General features: G+C 48.2%; 2 long non-coding RNA genes across 2 annotated transcripts; one reads left to right on the top strand and one right to left on the bottom strand.

Annotated features, from left to right (window-relative positions):
* Positions 1-15,293: 15,293 nt before the first annotated feature.
* On the bottom strand, positions 15,294-16,229 carry LOC306810833. Its single transcript, XR_013776556.1, has 2 exons — positions 16,119-16,229; positions 15,294-16,042 (listed from the first exon to the last, which is right to left on the bottom strand). It is a non-coding gene; the product is annotated as an uncharacterized lncRNA (long non-coding RNA).
* On the top strand, positions 16,110-17,337 carry LOC306810834. Its single transcript, XR_013776557.1, has 2 exons — positions 16,110-16,222; positions 16,360-17,337. It is a non-coding gene; the product is annotated as an uncharacterized lncRNA (long non-coding RNA).
* The last annotated feature ends 1,573 nt before the right edge of the window (positions 17,338-18,910 follow it).

Below are 18,910 nucleotides of genomic sequence, written 5' to 3'. Positions count from 1 at the left end.
CAAATTGCTGGGGTTTTACTGAATCAGTAAAATTCTGTTAAAATTTCTGTTAAAATTCCTGCTGTCCCTCTGCTCCCACTCTGGTCCTCTCCAAACCCTGCCAATCCTTTTTCCACCCAGCAGCAATGATGAGAATGGCCAAGGTAAAAATCTGTGGGCAGAAAGTCAGCTTATGAAACCCGTTTACATTTTCTCCTGAGAAACTTCAGAACACAGGAAAGAATCGACACCCAAACAGAGAAAGAAAGAGGAAGAAGATTTATGTCTCCTGTGCTGAGAGGATCAAAACCAGCCTGATGTAATCTGTGATGGAGCCCACAATCCCCTTTTGATGTCTGCAGGAAGGAAAGAAGATGCTGAGAACTTTCTCAGCTCTCTGGACGTTATTTCCACATCCAAGGTCAAGAGGTGGTGGAAAGAAAAATAAAGTCCCACTGGGAAATGAGGAGTTGAAAGAGCCCTTTCCTTCCCTGGGGCTGCTGGGCAGGGGCAGAGCTGTGCCCAGGGGTGGTGGGTGAATGGAACCACAATCCCATCACCAGCTGTGGCAGTGGCTGAGCAGCACCTGCACAGCTGAGGGGCCCTCAAACAGCTGTGGAAGCTCACAGAGGGATTTGGGAAATGGCCACAGGCTGAGCTGAGTGCCCCTCCCACAACAGTGCATGATCCCACCACACCACTCACAGGGAATCCCTAAATTTAGACCCACCAGCTATGACAGGCACGAGAGGTATTTAAGGGGCTATAATTTTAGACAAAGCATAATTGTGAGATAAATTTAATTGTGTTCTGTGGGGGGCTGAGCCATGCCAAGTATTTTCCATGGTTATTCCTGTAGGTCTTGACGTGAATTAGCAGCACCAGGGTGATCCCTGTGCAGAGTCTGTAGCACAAGGACAGGAGGCAAAGCTGAATTTTGCATTTCAGCCCAGCTGGGGTTGGTGAGGGAAGCACTCAGGCATCCACTGCAGCAGGGAAAAGGAAAATCCCTCTGCAAAGGCCAGGTGTGAATCTTGGGCAAACTTCAGCTCCCAACACTTCCCAAATACCCCTGCCCCAAATCCCCCTTCCCAAATCCCCCTTCCCAAATTCCCCTTCCCAAATCCCCCTTCCCAAATACCCCTGTCCCATGCAGGATGAACAGGGATGAACATTGGAGCCTCCAAGAGCTCCACAACTGCACTCCTGAGCTGTCCCCATTCTCTTCTCTTGTCCCCCTCCCTTCTTCTTTTCATCTTCTTGCATTTCAGGAGGAGGAGGAGGAAGGGAAGGGTAATTTTGACTGATGATGAGGAAACGATTTGGTGTAACTCGAGCCAGTTTTTTGTCAAACACTCAGCACCCAGCATCATTTTCCCCAGCCTGGGGAGGCTCATCTTACCCCACTACCTGGAGGGTGTTTAACCTCCCTCCATCCCCCCAGCAGGTCAGAGTTTTCCAGACATCCAAGGAAGGGGGAAATTTGTGTTTTGGGTTTGTTTTTTTTTTTTTTTTTTTTCCATTTGTCTGTTTTCCAACACCACTTGTCCCCTCTGCCTTGGGGCAGGCTGGGGAGGAGCTCCTGAGCTGTCCCTACTCTGGACCCCTCTTAGCAAGAAAAAATAAACCAACACATGAAGAGGCTTAAAAATATAATTTTTGGTTTTGTGTGACCTTCAGCAGGGCACAAAAGAGAGGACATAGGCCTGAATATTTGTGCTGCTAGGAGAAGACCAAAGTGGAGAGAGGAAAAGGCTGGAAAGACTGGATACAGCTCTGGGAATGGATTTAATAAAAGAGAGGACAGAGGGATCAGGAGCTGGCCCAGCCCACATGGACAATGGGGGGGTTTTTGTCTGAAGAGGGCTGAACCTCAGTTTTGGCATCTGGGGCCCCTCCAGTTCAGCTCCTGAACTGAACTGACTGTAACTCAGGGGTTTTATTTCCCCAGCATCCTCTCAGTGATGGTGGCCAAGGGTGGAAGCTCCCCCAGCCCTGCTCTGGCCATCCCCAGCCCTCACTCCATGCTCACAGAGCTGGATGGGACCAAGCTGGGCTGATAAAATCACCAGAAAGGTGAAACAGCTCAGAGGGAGGACAGCAGGAAGAGAAGAGTCACTGCCAGCTCCTGAGTCACAGGTCCAGGCAAGACATTTGCCTGCATTATGAATAACACCCCTTCCTTGGCTGACTGAAAAAGGATTAATTTTTAAAAACCCATCTGGTTTTTATTATTAATGTCCTACCTGGGTGCCTCATGCTTGCAAATAAAATGAATTTGAGTTGGTTTCACATTTATCTTCAAGTGGTTTCACATCAAGTGTTACAGAGATAAAAAGTGGCCTGCAAAGAAAACAGAAGTTTTTTTTAAATATGTTTGCCATCAGATGGTTTCATAGACATGTTATTATCAACCCACAGAATCTTATTAATTTCAGTTTTTGTATCTGAGGCTTGTTCTGAATTTTTTAAAAATGGAATTTGTTTGGATTTTTTTAATGATTTGGGACAAACAGAAGTACACAGCAGCTGGTAAAGTTGTGTGGGCATGTGGTTCCAACCTGCCTGGGAGCAGTTGCAAGTGTGTTCTGAATCTTTATCAGGTATTCTAACACAATTATTCACTACTAGTCAATAAAAAAGGAATTATCCCAACAGCTTCCCTGTCATGCATGGGATCACAGGGAAATTAGGAAGGAAGAGCCCACAGTTAATCACTCCAAAGCCTTCCTGGGAGCTTTACAAGGAACCTTTTCCAGGGAGAGGAACATCCTGAAGATGCTGTGGCTCAGCACCCGCTGCCTCAGGGCCAAGGAGAGGTGACAGGATCCAACCAGTGTCACCTTGTCCCGGCCACACTCTGCCGCCTGTGCTCCTTTGTCCCAGAAACCCTGGGAAGGGGCACAGCCAAGAGGATTTAGGACCTGAATGACTTCTGCAGGTCTGGGTAGAGTGTTTCTGTCTCACAGCCAGCACAGGAACCCGAATCCCTCCTGTTAATCCTGCTATGGAAAAAGGGTTTGTGCAGGGAAAGCAGAGAGGGGACGAGCTGAGTGCTCAGCTGGAGCAGAGACAGGGCCAGCAGGGATGGTGCTTTTTGGGCTACCTAAAAACAGAGGACAGACAAAATTAAGGGAATAAAAAGCAATTATATTTATTGAAGGACATTCAGGGACATTTAGGGCAGACAAAGCCCTATTCAAAATGGACAGTGGGTCACTGGTTTTCACACTTTTATAAGTTTGGTCCATTTGCATATTGGGGGTCAATCTCCCAATTACAGCTTCAGGTAATGAAGTCATTTACCCCAAATTTGCTCCCCCAATAATTTTTGTTTCCATCTCTGAGGCAGTGAGGTGTCCTTGATTCCCAGCCCAGAGAGGAATTGTTGTGTCTGCCCAAACTGGGAGAGCAGCAGCTCACACTGGGTGTGGAGTTTGAAGTTCTACACTGAAGAACTGCAGGGTTACGAATAGATGAAAAAATTTAAAAGCTGAAATGTTGAGACATCAGGGATGGCACAGAGGATGTGACAGTAGGGCTCGGGGTGAGAGCAGAGCCAGGAGAGGCAGCGATTCCCAAGGAGGGGCAGGGGAAGCTGTGCACATATCAGTGACACCAGGAGCTCCTTGTCCCCTGGGCTGCTCGGGTGGCTGTGACAGTGTCTTGGGTTGCAATGCAGGATGTGGCCAGAAATGTGAATTCTGTCCCCATCTGTTGAACCAGGTGTGGCAGTGACCCTGATCTCCTGGCACGTATTCACTGTTAATGGGCCATCTTTAAACCAGCTGGGCAATCATCTTTATCTTTCCCATGACCCACCCTTCATCCAGGAGGTATCACCTGTTAATGGGCCATTGTTAAAAACTGGGTGTGGCAGCGATTCTTATCCCTGTGGGAGATATCTCCTGTTAATGGGCCATTGTTTTAAACTGGGTGGGGCAGTGGTTCTTATCTCTGTGGGAGATATCTCCTGTTAATGGGTCATTGTTTTAAACTGGGTGGGGAGTGATCCTGATCTCCTGGCACACATTATCTGCTAATGGGCCATCTTTAAACCAGCTGGGCAATCATCTTTATCTTCCCACAGCCCATCCTCCCTCCAGCAGATATCTCCTGTTCATGGCCAGTGAGTCCCAGTGCATGGCTGATAAAATTCCATCATCCCACTGGGAGATGCTCCAGCCAGGGGAGGAGCCAAGCCTTTCTTACCCAGATAAAAACTGAGATTTGGAACACCAAGGGATCTTCTTTCCACTGGATTCCAGAGGAAACCAGACCCTTCCACATCATCCCTGCATCTTCAGAGGAAACTGCACCTTCTCCAGGAGCACTGCTCCAGCTGAGCCACATCTGCCCCTGCAGGAGGATGCAGCCAGCATGGAATGGGACTGTGCCACCACCCTGACTGACTGACGGGTGTCAGCTTGGATTCTGACTCTGGCAGTGTTTTGGGATTGTTCTGTGTAATACTGCATTTCTATTTTAATTTTCCTAGTAAAGAACTGTTATTCCTAATGCCCCTATCTTTGCCTGAGAGCCCCTTAATTTCAATATTATAATAATTCAGAGGGAGGGGGTTTTACATTCTCTATTTCAAAGAGAAGCTCCTGCCTTTCTTGGCATTGGCCTGTCCTCCAAACCAGGACAGACAGCAGCCCCTCTGTCATCACCCAGCTCCATTTCCTCTCCTTCTCCCTTTCCTGCCCTGTCCCTGAGCTCTGCCATCGCTGCTGGCCCGAGTGCCTCTGCTCAGGCCCCTTCCAAGCACAATAAAATCCTGGACCACCAGCCCCAGCAGCGTGTGCTCATTAGAGGCTTTGGGGATGGATGTTCCAGACCGGTGGAAGCGGGACAATGTAAATAAACACCTCGGGAAGGAGAGGCCTGGGCCTGCAGATGAGATCCCCACACAAAACCTGGGCCCAGCAGCACTGAAGGCCGTGCACTGGCCCTCCTGCTGCTCAGACAGCACAGAAATGGAAAAACTCCTTCATTCCTGATCATTCCTGATCAGCACAGGTCCAGAAATTTGGCAGCTGGGAGCTTTTTTCCCTCAGCTTTTGTGTGTGTCTATTACTGCTGTTCATTCCTCTCCTGCAGCACCGAATCCCCTGCTCTAGGATGGGCTGTAACACCTAAAAAGCCAAAGATTTTCTTGCCTTGTGGGCAGCAGGGATTGGAAATATTTGATCCACGTTTTCAATGTTGTCCAGGGATTCTCCTCTCTGAGGGAGGCTGTGGCCTTGATGTGATCCAGCAAAGAACACTGAGGCTGTTTTTACACTCATTAATTAAACCCCACGTGCTGCCTGGGAGGTGGGTACAGGCAATCCACCTCAAATTAACCTGGGAAATGTTAATTAGCTCCTTGGACCTCACAGGTGCCCTTCCATTCCTGCCCAGTTCCCAGATAAGCTGGAACCAGGTTATATTTGTGCCATTCCCTCAAATCCATCACAGACCACACAGGGGAATTAAGTGAGCAACACCAAAAAAAACCCCCCTCCTGCCTATATCCATCATCTCCTGCTCTCCTCTTACTTTTCTTAGCATCCAGAAGAAAGAAAGGAAAAAAAAAAAATTTAAAGGCAACCTGAAACCACTCCACACTCCCAATGAGAAAATAAAAATGGATGTTGCAGGCTCATGTGTTCTATACGTTTCCAAATATTTCCATCTGCTCCTGAAATTTCCATTAGGAGTTGCCAAAAACTCTTACAGAATTGTTAACACGATGGTAAATTTAGATTCTTTTTATGGAGAGACGTTTCCCCACCCTCATAAAAGTCTGGTATCAATTTGTCCTGTCACTGATAAGCCAGAGGTATTGCTGGCTTTGCCCTTTTGCTCCCTGGGATGGGGAAGAGAGGCAGAACCCACATTTTGGGGTTTGGTCTGCCCTTCCATCCCCCTGGTGTCAGCACAGAAATCCCTTCCAAGGCAATCACTATCCCCAGCCTTCACCCCTGGGGTTGTTCTGCAGTTTGGGAGCTGCCAAAGGGAGGTGGGAGGGTGCTGAGGTGTCCAGCCCATCCACCAGCCCACCCCTGATTAAAATCCTGTGTTAATGAGCAGGTCTCATGCTCAGAAGGAGCTTGGAGCAGCCTGGGGGGCTGGAAGGGGTGGGTGGAACTGGCTGATCTTTAAGGTCCCTTCCAACCCAGGTGAGTCTGTGAGGGCAGATCATCACTCAGAGGTGATGGAAACCCAAAAAAAAAACCCTCAGGGTGAGGTGAAGAAAGAAGAGAGAGCCCTCAGCATGCAGGGAAGGCTCTGATGAATATTAATATTAATATTTCCAGTTAATTAACATTCCAGAGCTGTGTCACTGGGCTGCTTCACCAAGGCTGCTTTGGTTCAAACACTGTTTTTTGGGGTTTTTTTCAGTGAAACAGGGCAGTCTTCCCTGTCAGAAAGGGCCTTTTTGGGCTGGCTCTTGTGTGTGCTCCATCTGCTGAATTACCAGTGGCACCACTCAGGGCTGACCAAGCTGCTGTTGGAGTCACTGAGCGAGAGCACAGCGAGTGCTCTGCAATGTTATTTTAAAGCACTTTCTCCCTGTGACCATTTAATAATAATAATAATCCTGTTCCCACAGCAGAGCAAATAAGGGCCATTCTCCAGAGGAGGCACTTAGCAGAGATTAAGGATTCAGAGCCCACACAGCAAGGCAGAAAGCAGCAGTCCCTCCTCTGGGCTGAGGTGATGAACCCAAGGAGCCTGAGCCTTTCCCCACCTCATTCTGCACCTCCAGACAGACCTGTGGCTCAGCCAGGTGAAATCCCTGCTCTGCCCCAGCTCCTGGGTCACACCAGAGCCTTTTCCTGCACTCCTGGAACTGCTGCCCCATTTTCAGAAGCATTTCTCCATATGGAAAGGGATTTTTCTCCCCTCCAGTGCTGCCAGGCTGCTCCCCTCCATCTGCCAGGGTTAAAAATGCTGCCCCAGGGCTGACCAGCAAAACCCCAGCAGAAAATCCCCTCTGAGATGCCTTGAGTTGTGAGAAAGCCCTGCAGGAGCACCCAGAGGAGTGGGATGGGCACTGTGAGGGCTCTCCAAGACCCTTAGGGATGTGATAAATCATCACCTAATTAATCTGAGCTTTGCTCTGCCTAATCTCCTCGAGGAAGGAGGGAGAGCTTCGAGTCTGGATTCTTGCTCCTGGGGGAACAACACAACAATGAGGTCAGGGAAGGGGAATGAGAGATGCCTCATTTCATTTTATTCCACTTTCAGGATATTCCCTGAAGCGCCCCAGGGCTTTGCCCACTTTCCCCAGCTGGTTTCTGCACTCAGCTCCTGGCAGCACACGAATTCCAGTGGCTGGGGACAGGCTGGAAGGGTGGCACAGAAAGGAAACCCATCAGATCTCCTGCTGACCCTTCCCTGCAGCCACATTTCCCTGAAAGGATTCAGGGAGACACAGCATCAGGAATAAATGCATTGCCACCTGCAGCCTGCTTGGGAAAGAGCTGCTGGCTGCTCTCACAACCTGCTGCTTCCAGATCCCTCGGATTTTCAGCAACAACCCTTGTTTCATCGTTGGAGGAGTTAATTAGTTGATTTTATTTCTGATTTTATAGCTTGATCCATGTCCAGAGATGCTGAGCTCAGGGCAAACAGGGGAGTTTCCATCTGGGGATGTTATTTACAGCCTGGGGTGGTGGTGTTCAAACCTCAGTATGAAGAAACAGTTAAAATCTTCTTGATTTTATTGTTCTTTTGTATTTTGAGACCAAAATTTCCCAGTTTTCAGTGTTAAATTCACCCAGGGATCCACAGCAACATCCTCAGCTCTGCAGAGATGGGAGTGAGTCTGTTTAGATGTATTTTAAGTAATTTTACCTTTAAAAAATGCAATGTTTTGAAACATTAACAGTTAAAGTATTAGTGACTGTGCTCTTAGCCAGATCTGCTTTGTTGTTTTTTTCAATACATGTAGGAAAAAAAAAAAAAACTGTATTTGCCTGAAGAACACGTCAGAACTTGAACAGATGGGAGTTTTTACCAAAAGGAGACTGTTTTGCTCAGACATCATTCCCTTTCCAAAACCTCAAGTAAAGTTTTATATCTTTCAGCAAATCTTGGAGTGGGATTATAAATTCAAAATAAAAATACAGAAATTTCCTATGGTGAGCTTATAAATGCCAGTTTACAACATTTTCTGGTGTCTTAATGAGAGCCATGTGACCAAAGCTATATATTCTAGGAAATAGCCAAAAGGCACATATGCTTTTACAAGCCCATTTTTAAATGCAGAGAACTGATTTTCACAGTTTTAACACAAGAGGTTATTATCCTTTTTTAATTAAAAAATTATTCGGTTATTTTAATTTTTTTTCCATTTTCAACAAGCTCTGCATTGCTGGGGAAAACTGAGTCCTGTCTCCAGAGACCCAGCGCAGTGCAGGAATGTTGATATTCCCCTGGCAGATCCCAAAATCTCAAACTCACCCATTTTCCTTGCTGATAATCTTCTGGCAGCTCCCAAAAACTCAAGTCACCCATTTTTTTATGCTTATTTGCCCTGGTACATCCCAAAATTTCAGCCTCACCCATTCTCCATGCTGATATTCCTCTGATAGCTACCAAAATCTAAAGTCACCCATTTTCCATGCTGATATTCTTCTGGCATCTCCCAAAATCTCAAAGCCACCCATTTTCCATGTTTATACATCCCTGGCAGCTCCCAAAATCTAAACTCACCCATTTTCCATTATTATATATCCCTGGCAGCTCCCAAAATCTCTTTTTTTTTTATTCTAATTTACCCCTGGTAGATCCCAAAATCTCAAATTTTTTCATTCTAATTTACCCCTGGCATCTCCCAAAATCTCAATTTTTTCATGCTGTTTACCCCTGGCAGCTCCCAAAAAGTCACGTTTTCCCCTCAGTGCTGCTTTGGCTGTGTGAGTGTAGCACCAGTGATGATTTTGGGCTGCAGCAGCATCATTAAACCATTAAAAATTAAATTTCTTCTACTGAATCCCTGCAAAACAAGACAGTGACCCTAATGGCACATAATGGCATCGCTGGGGGAACACTCGGGGCTGTTCCCGAAGCTCTCCACTTGTGAATTGTCACTTTTGGTGTGGCAGCCTGGCCCCGGCAATGGCCCCCAGCCCCATTTCTGCTGTCAATAGCGCTGATGTTTGTCCCTGTTGAGTGTCCCTGATGGGTTGTAGCCTCCAGCCATCCTCCCTCCCCATCCCAGCTCCGGGAAAACGCCGCCAATGAGCCCAGGCACTAAAAGGGTGCAGGGCAGAGGTTGCTGGAATATTTCCAGTGGAGCTGGCAGGGCACAAGGGGCACACCCCAGTGGGGTCCGGGGGGTTCTGTGTGTCCCAAATGTCACCCCCAGGTTCAGCTAAACCCAGCACTGAGCTGAGTGAGGAGGACACTCAGGGATGTCCTTCAGGCCAGGATGCTCCTTGCACTGGTTCTGACTGGGATGGAGCTCATTTTCTTCACCCTGGGGCTGGGTTTGGGTTTGTGCTGAACACAGGGTTGATAACCTGGGGGTGGTTTTGTTATTGCTGAGCTCTGCTTTCACAGTGGAAGCTTTTTCTGCTCCTCACCCCTCCAGTGAGGAGGCTGGGGGGGCACAGGGAGCTGGGAAGGGACACAGCCAGGACAGCTGACCCCAAGTGACCCCAGGGACATCCCAGCCATCCAGTGCCAGGCTCAGGGGATAAAGAGGGAGGAAGGAGGGGACATTTGGAGTGATGGCCTTTGTCCTCCCTGCTGTGTGTGATGCTGAGCCCCTGCCTGCCATGGAAGGGAGGAATGAATTCCTCGTTCTGCTTTGCTTGCATGTGTGGCTTTTGCTTTAATTATTAAACTGCCTTTATCTCAAGCTCATTTTCTCACTTTTACCCTTTTGGTTCTCTGTGGGGCCGAGCTGCTGGGGCTGGGGTTGGGGTTAAACCACCACAGCTGGGAAGGAGCCACAGCTGGAATCTCCAAGTGCATGTGACCCCCAGACTGTCCATAGGAGCCTTCAGTGGCACCAATTGAATTGTTAAATATTTGCATGTTTCCAATTAAAGCTGATCCCAGGAGACTCTGCAAGCCTGGGATGGGCCATGGATGTGTCCTGTGCTCCCCTCCAGCACTGCCTGGTGGGCCAGGGAGGCTCTGGCTGTGCAAGAGTTAAGGGCTGGGGGCTGGGAATTAATTAACATCTTCCATCTTCATCTGATCTCAGGTGGATACTTAATGTTTTTGTCTGCAGAGGTTTATTTTCCTCCAGATTGATTGGATGAATTGTGTTCCCTGAGATCAGAGAGTTCAGATGGCAGAGGATCCTCTTACCAAAAGATGAAAGCCAACATAATCAACTGCACAACTTCAAAACATGCAGCTTGTTCTTGTTGGCTGTGCCTAAGTTTTCCCTGCAGAGAAGCTGTCGACAATGATTTGATATCAATCCAGTAACAATCCCTGGTTTCTAATAATAATTTGCACTTCAGTAGAAATGTTGATGTGAGGCTCTGAGCATTTAGCAGATGGTCATTAGTGAAGCTCCCCAGTTCTCCTGCGAGGAAGAGATAACAATTATGAGCCTTGTTTTACAGATGGTGACACCGAGGTGAGGCACTGAAAGGTGAAATAACTCCCCTAATTTTCCATAATGAGCCAGTGGCAACAGATCCATGAATGAAACCCAGGCATCCTGCTGAGATTACTCCACAAACCCTGTGTATCCTTATCTTTCACAGGAAAGCGTGGTCAAAGAGGTGAGCCTGGAAAGCAAAAAGCAATGACTCAAAGGCAGGACTCATGACACATTTCTGGAAATAAGGAATTAGGTCTGGGTCAATAAATAACTGGGGGATGCAATCTGAGAGGCATGTGAAACGAGGATGGATGGAAAAGAAAGGAGATAATGGAAGGGAGGGGAAGGAAAACAGAGCAGCTCTGACTCCTTATTTCCACTCTTGGTTTCAATCAGCCTTGTAAAATTAAAGGTTAGGCTCTGAGAGAAAGGAGAAAGCTCCATGTGCTCCCGTGGGGATCCATCCCATGGGTGAGGCTCCAAATGGGAACTGCCACCAACAAAACCCTCTGATGGCTGGGGGGACATTGCTTGTGTTGGGGGACCCAGAGACCTGGGGAGGGCAGGGAAACGGGGCTGGAGTGCTGGGAGCACTGGAGGAGAACTGGGAGCACTGGAGGAGCTGTGGGAACACTGGTGGAGAATTGGGAACACCAGTGGGGCTCTGGGAGCACCAGTGGAGCTCTGGGAGCACTGGAGGAGCTCTGGGAACACCAGCGGAGCTCTGGGAACACCAGCAGAGCTCTGGAACACCAGCAGAGCTCTGGGAACACTGGAGGAGCTCTGGGAACACCAGTGGAGCTCTGGAACACCAGCAGAGCTCTGGGAACACCAGTAGAGCTCTGGAACACCAGCAGAGCTCTGGAACACCAGTAGAGCTCTGGGAACACTGGAGGAGCTCTGGGAGCACTGGAGGAGCTCTGGGAACACCAGCAGAGCTCTGGAACACCAGCAGAGCTCTGGGAGCACTGGTGGAGCTCTGGGAACACCAGTAGAGCTCTGGGAACACCAGTAGAGCTCAGGGAACACCAGCAGAGCTCTGGGAGCACTGGTGGAGCTCTGGGAACACCAGCAGAGCTCTGGAACACCAGCAGAGCTCTGGGAACACCAGTAGAGCTCTGGGAACACCAGCAGAGCTCTGGAACACCAGCAGAGCTCTGGGAACACCAGCAGAGCTCTGGGAACACCAGCAGAGCTCTGGGAACACTGGAGGAGCTCTGGAACACCAGCAGAGCTCTGGGAACACCAGTAGAGCTCTGGAACACCAGCAGAGCTCTGGAACACCAGTAGAGCTCTGGGAACACCAGCAGAGCTCTGGGAGCACTGGAGGAGCTCTGGGAACACCAGCAGAGCTCTGGAATGCCAGCAGAGCTCTGGGAGCACTGGTGGAGCTCTGGGAACACCAGTAGAGCTCTGGGAACACCAGTAGAGCTCAGGGAACACCAGCAGAGCTCTGGGAGCACTGGTGGAGCTCTGGGAACACCAGCAGAGCTCTGGAACACCAGCAGAGCTCTGGGAACACCAGCAGAGCTCTGGGAACACCAGCAGAGCTCTGGGAACACTGGAGGAGCTCTGGAACACCAGCAGAGCTCTGGAACACCAGCAGAGCTCTGGGAACACCAGCAGAGCTCTGGGAACACTGGAGGAGCTCTGGAACACCAGCAGAGCTCTGGGAACACCAGCAGAGCTCTGGAACACCGATAGAGCTCTGGAACACCAGCAGAGCTCTGGAACACCAGTAAAGCTCTGGAACACCAGCTCAGCCCTGCAGCATCACCAGTGAACCATGGCAGGGCTGGGGAGCGCTGCAGGCTCAGCCCAGCTGGAGGTTTGAGGGCTGAGTTCAGCTCCCTCCTGCCCCTCCTTTGTCCCTGTCACCAGCAGGGCTCAGGGACTGGCTGCTGTCCCCATCCACCCCTGTGCTGTGCAGTTTATGAAACAGCCAAGTGGAAGCCAAAAGACTTGAGTCTAATCCCTCCAGTTAAGTCATCTAGATTCCTTCTCGCCACCAGGCATCTGATCTCAATCAGCAAATCTTGGCCTTGCTCTCCTGACCCAGCCAGGAGTGCAGTGCTGAGGCCTGAAGTAATCTGCCATGCAAAATGCTTTAGTGATGATTTTAGGAGGGGCTGCCCTGCTCCTTGCTTCCCAAAAGCCCTCCCATGTGAAAGGGGCAGGCAAACAACAAAGGTGCCTTGGTAATGTTTGCCATCAATAATTTGTCAGTGTTCTGTGGTGCTCCTCCATTTATTTTCTGTCTCTGTGGTTAAGAGAAGCCTGTTGAAGGAGACCTATTTATATACATGTCCTGAAAGCAATCACTGGGTATTAAGTGGGGTGTGCTTCTAGTCTGAAGGTGCTTCCAATTGTCTATTAGTAGGATTCAGCAAGTAAATGAAACTGAATTAAACATCTGTGTCTTTACCATCAATAAACTGCAGTGCATGCTTCAAAAATGCTGCAATATCTTCACATATTTCTAAACTCACAGAATGGTTTGGGTTGGGAGGGACCTTAAAGATCATCCAGTTTGGGCACATCTTCCACTGTCCCAGGCTGCTCCAAGCCCTGGACACTTTCAGGGATCCAGGGGCAGCCACAGCTTCTCTGGGAACCTGTGCCAGGGTCTGCCACCCTCACAGGGAACCATTCCTTCCCAAATTCCCATCCAACCCTGCCCTCTGTGAGTCTGAAGCCATTCCCACTGTCTAATCACAATTATATTGATTTCACCATCACTCCAAGCACTTCCAGCACCAGAGAACTGGAACCAAAAGCTGTTGGAGTGGTAACACAGGAACAGGAAAAATTTGGGAGAGCAGCAGTGATGTCTGACTTGGAGACAAGATCTTGACTTGGAGAACCTGAACCATGGACACACCAGGGATGCTCCTGTTGCAGGTGGAAGCTGCTCCAAGGCAGCAGGTTGGTGTGAAAATTGGGATGGGGATTCTGGAATGCTTCACTGCCATATCTGCCCTTTGGAATTCAGTATTTGCCCATCCAGGAGGGCTCCCAAAGGAGAGAAGGGAAGATGAAGAAAGGCAGTTCTGCTCAGCCCCAAGCACCCCAACTTTCCCTCTTTTCCTCACACCTCAGCTTTCCCTGTTCTTCTCCTCACCTCCCTGTGATGTTAATCAGCATAACACAGGAATCACTTCACAATTCCATACATGGAGCAGGCAGGGGAGGCAGAGGAAACAGGATCTGCCATTTCCAACCCAGATAATTGCATTACAAAGCCCAGCAAGGTTTTCATTATTGTGCCGTGTTCAATCAACCTCCATCCCAAAGGTGCACACACATCTCAGGCTGTTCCAGGCCTTGGCAGCTGCCTCCCTATACTTGCTCCTTTTTATTTATTTTTTTTTTTTTTTATCTTGGGGCTTTTAAAATTGATGGGAGGCTGAAGGCAAAGAGCTGATGCATTGTAGATGACAACAAAAGAGGCTCCATAAAATTGCTTTTGGCATCTCGTGTGCGTTCCGTCTACATCTTATAAATTACTGCTGCATTACAGCGATAAAAATAGGTTAGTATTTGGAATTGATTACAGTGAGATAAAGCCCTAATAAAAAAAAAAAAGGCACTGATGCATAAATATTCTGAGCATACTGAGCATACAGAGGTAATTTGATTTGATAAAATAAAAATATGGCTCTTAATTTCTTCCTTTTAAACAGAACACGCCCGAGCAGCGCAGGGAGAACTTCAGCAGCTGCTCAGTTTAGGATTCTCAGAAATGGGTTTGTGCCTTTTGCAACTCTTCCCTTCAGACATTTTTATGGCAATGTCTGCATCACCAGCATTCCCAGTGCTGGGTAATATTCCAAAGTGTTCAGCCCAGGCCTCTGTGCTTCTTCCAGGTGATGAACAGTGATTTTCCTCACACCTCAACTTTTCCCGTTCTCTTCCTCACTTCCATGTGACATTAGTTGTGACAATGCAGGGATTACTCCACAATTTCATACACCAGACAGGCAGGGGAGGCAGAGGGAACAGGATCTGCCATTTCATCAACACAGACAATTGCATGGCTTAAAACCTGTGCCCCTCAAAGCTCTGCCATTAACCAGGCAGCACATCAGCCCTGCAGCCTTCACTGGGACTGCAGGATCAGCAGAGGGAGCTGGGATATTGTTTTCTGCAGTTCTAATATAAATGGAAGGACAGTTTTATTTACATGAGGAGGAGGGAAGCAGAGATTCATGTTTCAGCACGACCAGCCCAGCACACTTCACTCGCCAAAGGCTTTGGCTCAGACAATAAACCCAGGGTGAACCCTGGCCTTGCATCAGGACAAAAGCACAGCCTGAATCACCCTCTCCAGAAAGGCAGGTACCAGTGGGGCTGGCAGGGGAATCCAGGATGGGGAAGCAGAGCAGAGCACAGATGTTCTGCAGCTCCAAGCCCAGCCCAGAACTCACACCCCAGAGCCATGCTGGCCATGGCCTGTGCCCCCCTGAACCCCTGGAAAAGCTGTTTTTTGGGAGGGCTGGGGGCAGGAAGCTGCTGCTGCCTTTGATGTGGGCTGGACGGGATGTGGCTGCGCCTGCAGGGAAAGGGAAACCAGCAGCAGCAGGGCTGACAATTACCCTGAGCACTGCTGAGCCCTCAGGCATGTATGATAAGCTGCTGGGAGAAAGATGATCCCCAAAAACCTCCCCTAGGAATGGCAAAAGCAGCCCAGACCGTGTCCCCACACAACTGGCAGCACTTCCACTGAGGGAAACACAGGTAGGCTGAGAGAACGTCACTTTTAAATTTCATTTATTTATTTCTGTGTACATTTTCCATAATTGGACTGACATACCATTGCTATAAAGATGCCCTGCTCTTTGAATATTTCCATCCAAGACCACTAGTTTCAAGTGTGGTTATGAAAAGTCACGGCAAACATATGACTGGAAAGAGGTGGTTGGTTTTTGACTTCCAGGCAGTTGTTTGAAGCATTTGAGAGATGCACACGATATTCAGCAGAACACGCACGCACAGTGCTGGGCTACACACACACACACACGCACACACACATCTGGAAAACTGTTACAGTGGTTGAAGTCTCCAAAAAAGGTGTACTGTCCCCTCTCAGCAGCAGTGAAAAACCTCTGGGTATCCTGAGAAATCAAATCAAAGCACAGTCAAGAGGAGTAACTTGTCCCATCAGCAGGGTTTGGGTTGGTTTTTTTTCCAAGTGAAATGTATTTTGTCAATCTGTATGAAATGAAGATGGTGGGGAGAAAGAATCTGTGGCAGTGATGGTTAAAGAATACCAGCTCAGCATGGATCCTAAAAGCATCTCAGTAAAGCAACATTGAGTAAAAGCCTCTCAGACATTACACACACAGTCCTGCTGCCACTCTGCTGCTCCTGCTCATCCTCAGAGCAGCTCTGGGATGGGTGAAGACAACACAGGGGGTGCTGCAGGTGGAGCCAGGGGGAGGGGACGTGCAGGTGGGCAGCCAGGTGAGCAGGGAAGGACTCTGGAGCTCACAGCCTGTGAGGCTGGCAGTGCCTGGCTGATGAACCTGGCTGATGAACCTGGCTGATGAACCTGGATGATGAACCTGGCTGATGGAACCTGGCAGTGCCTGGCTGATGGAACCTGGCTAATGAACTTGGCAGTGCCTGGCTGATGGAACCTGGCTGATGAACCTGGCTAATGAACCTGGCTGATGGAACCTGGCTGATGAACCTGGCAGTGCCTGGCTGATGGAACCTGGCTGATGAACCTGGCTGATGAACTTGGCAGTGCCTGGCTGATGAACCTGGCTGATGAACCTGGCTGTCCCAGGCTGATGGACCCTGGCAGTTCCTGCCAGGCTGGGATCAGGATCTTGGGGTGCCCATCCTGCACAGGGCAGCTCCAAACCTTGAGCAGAGCCCACAGGACACTGCCAACCAGCCAGTGCCACCTCCCACCCATGTCAGCACCTCTCTCCTTTCCCCTCCAAGCTGCCCTGTGTGACCCATCCACCCTCCCTCAGGCTCTGACTCAGGATGCTGCCTCAGGCTTTGCTGGTTTGGATTCTCCCAGGGGAAGAGCTCCCTCCACAAGGCTAAAAACTGAAAATCACCCAGGCTGCACTGTGCTGCCTTGAACCCTGTGCCTCTGCTGCCCTCCTGCAGCCAGGGGCTCTCCTGAGGAGCTGGAGCTGCCCTGGCTGGGAGAGGTTGTGTGAGGTGACAGGCTGTGAGCAGCACACAGCCCTGCAGAGGAAACCAGCAAAGCCTGAGACAACACAAACAAACACCAAGCAATTAAAAGAAGGATGGGAGATGTGGTCTGATGTACTTCTGCCAAGAAATAAATATTTTACGCTTTTTTTTTTTTTTAAAAAAAAAAAAAGCACTTGCATTGTGTTTTTTTTAAATCTCAAAATGTTCAAGTTACTCCCTGCACCCCCCCAAGCACAGCACATGCTCTCACACACACACACACACACCTCACACCCTCTAATGCACATAATTCCAGCTTTGCAGAGCTACTGGATTGACTTTGAGACAAGTTTCTTGTGCACTTGGACAATTTACTTTGAGACGAGTTATTTGCAAGAAGGCAAAGTTCATGCATGGCTTTGACAGCTCCACTTTCTCATAAATGGTTTTTGAAAAGCAGAAAGCAAATGAGGGCCAAAGCTCCATTTAAAGTTCACCTCGGATGCCTGAAAAGCATTTATACCCACATCCTTCTGAGGTCCCTGCTTTATGAACTTCTAATCAATTCCACATTCTGCTACCCAACGTTTCTTATACGTTGGGGAAAGAAAACAAACCAGAAAAGCAGCGTGAGCTGTCTGGAAACAGCTGCAGCAGGGCTTGAGTCACCCTCCCTGGAAGGGTTTCAGTGTGTGCATGTGGCACTTGGGGACATGGGTGAGTGGTGGCCTTGGCAGTGCTGAGGTTTTGGTTGGACTCGATGATTTTAAAGGTTTTTCCACCCTAAATGACTCTCTGGTTCTATTATTCTTTATCAGAAAGGCTGGGGAAGCACCTTTGTAAGGGGAGAAAGGGAATAAAAAGAACAAAACCCACCCCCAGTCCTGATTCTCTCCCACACTTAAGGGATTCCCCCCTCAACATCCCCTACAGAGCAAGAAGCTGCTGAGGAATTGCTCCATTATTCCTGCAGGACACGTGTCCTCTGTCCCCACAGGTGACACTTGGCTGTCCCCAACCCTGCCTTGGCCAATCCTGTCCTCTCAGGGCTCCAGCAAAAAAACAAAAAAAAAGAATAAAATAAAATAAAAAGAAGCTCCATGGAAATCTGACAGAGAAAAGTTTGCCACGAGCCTTGGACAAACCCAGTTTGTCACCAACCAGGTTTTAATTTTCAGGTTGTTTTCTCAGAATTCAGGGTGATTTTAATGATATGACACAGAGCATTTTATCAGCTAAACTGAACCCTGGTGCTACTCAATCCCCTCTCAAAGGAACAACTGAAACTCAGCTTTGCTTCCCTGCTAAAAACATAAAAGTGAGCAGGTTTCTTCAGAAGCCCCCAAGGTGTTAAAACTCAAAAAAATTTTTTTAAAACTCAAAAAAAAAATGTTTAAAAACAAGATTTCTTATCCCCATCCCTAATTCTAGAGCAAACCAGGACACAAAAAAAAATTTAAATCTAAGTTGCTATAAATATAATTTAAAATCACAATTAAAAAATTATAAAATCTGCTGCCATCCCAGCTGTTAGGGATTCCTCATAGCTCAAGGACAGGCTGGGAAATACCTTCAGCACCTCTTGGATAGTACCAGAAAGGGATAAATAATAAATAAGAACATGAGAAAGAATCATCAGCCTTCCACAGGGATGGAAAAGCAGAGACTTTCACAGTTAAGAAACCAAATGATGTTACTGTAAAAAAACAAAAGTCTTAAAAATAAAGTAAAATAAGGATTTGCTTTACAGCAGGTTGGAAATTCTTCTCCTTCCTAACATGTTCATGTGCCCTCTTCAACACCAGACACCACTGGGTGCTTTGCCTTTTTTTTTTTTTTTTCTCCTGTTTTGGTGTTTGGGTTTGGTTTTGTTTTTTTTTTTTCTTAGCCAAAACTATGTAGAAATATCCTTGCTACAGATTTCCCACCATCTCAAGCAAAAGCAGACTTCACACCTCAAGGCAGAAAGTCTAGAAATCCCATTTATTGATCCTAAACGTGGATCTCTGCCAACAAAACTGCCAATTCCTTAAATTGAAGATTTTGGATAATTTTAGAGAGTTGTTTCCAATTCTTTTTTTCCTATTTTACTCCAGCACATTTCCAGCTTACAAGAAGCTCCATTTAGCAGCTTCTTCTCATTGTATTGCTATTAAAAAATGCAGAATTCCAGCTATTTTGGATGTTGTGACTATTTCCAGCAGCCCCTGGCAC

Source organism: Erithacus rubecula (genome assembly GCF_903797595.1).
Source record: "Erithacus rubecula genome assembly, chromosome: 20".
Taxonomy (NCBI): domain Eukaryota; kingdom Metazoa; phylum Chordata; class Aves; order Passeriformes; family Muscicapidae; genus Erithacus; species Erithacus rubecula.
This window is presented reverse-complemented; position numbering and strand designations above follow the sequence as displayed.